Source organism: Poecilia latipinna, unplaced genomic scaffold (assembly GCF_001443285.1).
Source record: "Poecilia latipinna isolate Pla-1442-1.1 unplaced genomic scaffold, P_latipinna-1.0 Scaffold5741, whole genome shotgun sequence".
Taxonomy (NCBI): Eukaryota; Metazoa; Chordata; class Actinopteri; order Cyprinodontiformes; family Poeciliidae; genus Poecilia; species Poecilia latipinna.
In genome coordinates this window covers 1-2199 of record NW_015118357.1, presented here as the reverse complement: position 1 = coordinate 2199, position 2199 = coordinate 1, and the positions used below count along the sequence as shown (strand labels likewise).

Below are 2199 nucleotides of genomic sequence, written 5' to 3'. Positions count from 1 at the left end.
CAAAATATAGACTAAAGTCTGGAGTACAGACAATTTCTATGTTTTTTATGATCCTACTCCTTTATTATTACATTGAAAATAAAAAAAATTGTATAATTGTTATCCCGGTTAACTTAAAAAGTGAGGTGCTACTGTTACAGGCTAATTTTCAAGGCTACACAAAAGTAAATGTTAAGGCTCCACACATATGAAAATTTGGGACGATGTGAATGTCCGACATTATTACTGCTAGTCCAACAGTATTTACCAATAATTTGTTCTAATTTTTTATCGGATTGCTTGATTAATCATAAGAATAATTGAAAGATTACTGGACTACAGTTTCCAACAGCACTATTTCCTGCAATCAACCAACCTCAGTTAAAAGGGTTATCTCATTATTGTAAGTGGGTCGGCTATAAACAAAAACAGGACGTGCCAATCCATCCCCAACAGATGCAAGGCGCATTGCCTCCTTCACCCTGTTCAGGGCAAACAGGCGTCCCTGATCAGTGGAGCGCAGTTCAGAACTCAGGTATATTGAGGGGAAAAGGGCGGTGCTTTCATTCCACAGCCAGTTCAGTTGATCATTGCGCTCATACTCAACATCAGGACAACGTCCTGTGTAGCTTTCCATTTTCCCTTTGTAGTCATGGTTGTAACAATCAGGAAACAGGTAGAAGCCCCACATCTGATTCGGTCTCAAATTCTTAGCCTGTTTCAGGGTCTCCAGCATGAATTGACGAGCCGCAAATTCAAATTCTTCTTTTGCAGCAGTCGCCACTTGCCCTTGAGTCAATGTAGAGTTCTTTTTGGCCAACAGCTCACGTGATTTCCTTCTATAGATATCTTTGCCAGACCAGTTTCGGATCCACAAGGGGCGCCATTCCTCCCAGTCAATGACAGACACACCTTTAGCCTGGTGGTCTGGTATGTATGTATCTAGATCCTTAGACATTTTTTCAAGGTGCTGAGAGAGACTGACACTTTGTGGAAGGCCCCCATTCACTTCTGTGTCTTTAGTGTCATAATAAGGATAAATCCCGAGGCGTTCCTTATAGAACAAAGTGAGATTCTGCCCGACAACGCCCTGAGTGGGGGTTGAAAATATGTCAAACTGATCTAATGATAACTTAACACCTCGTCGTGTCTCACAGTCCTGAGTGGGAGCGTTCCAGACAAAGAGAACTGGCTTCTGGGGTTGTAATGGCCAGCTTGTCTCCGTTGTGTCTGCTGAACCCAGGACTATGCATGATGTAAACAGAGCAAGGAGCAACCAGGTCAGTTGGTCAAATGCAGAGAGGAAAGAGGGGAATACAGTCTCCATGGTGGTACCTGCTCACCTTCACTCTGTTTCCAAAAGACAAAAAAAAAGATGTACAATTGACATACAACATTTAGACAGAAAAAACTATGCTCTCTATATTGTTTGACTGTCTAATGTTTTAGAAAACAACAAAAAAAGTCTGAATTGGGTCACTTCGGGCTGCAGTCTGAATGCAACCTTTGTCAATGAATGTTTGCTTCTTTCACAAAGAGAGTTCACTCAGTCATGTTTCTGCAAACACAATATGACAAAATGATCATGGAGATGATGGCCTTGGTTTCTTACCATTTAAGATGTAAAGCAAAGTTGAATCAGATACTGCATTGAATCGACCCGAGGGACAGCAGAACAAAACAGAAACAAAAAAAAACAAAAAAAACTGACCCAAACCTTTTTAAGAAATTAATGCTCAAATCAAAACATCTCAGTTCCATTTCCTGTTTCAAAAATAAACAAGTGTCCTCTAGTTTAAATCATGAATTATTAAACTGTAAATGTAATTAGAACACTAACTTTCAAAATCTGTCTAGTCTGTCTGCATTGATTCGACCAGAGGGACAACAGAACAAAACAACAACAAAAAAAAACTTACGTAAACTTCTTTGACAAATTAATACTCAAAACAAAACATCTCAGTTTCATTTCGTGTTTCAAAAATAAACAATCTTTCTGCTAGTTTAAATCATGAATTGTTATCAAATTGTAATTATAATTAGACCACTAACTTCCAAAGTCTGTCTAGTAAACTGCATTAACTAATAATTAATTTATTACCTTTAAAATATTTTACTATTCCTAATAGGAATGTGCGATACATATCTATCTATCTATCTATCTATCTATCTATCTATCTATCTATCTATCTATCTATCTATCTATCTATCTATCTATCT

General features: G+C 37.9%; 1 pseudogene; it reads right to left on the bottom strand.

The window, feature by feature from the left end:
• Positions 1 to 346: 346 nt before the first annotated feature.
• LOC106943702 (hyaluronidase-2 pseudogene) lies at positions 347 to 1712 on the bottom strand (annotated as a pseudogene).
• Positions 1713 to 2199: the final 487 nt, after the last annotated feature.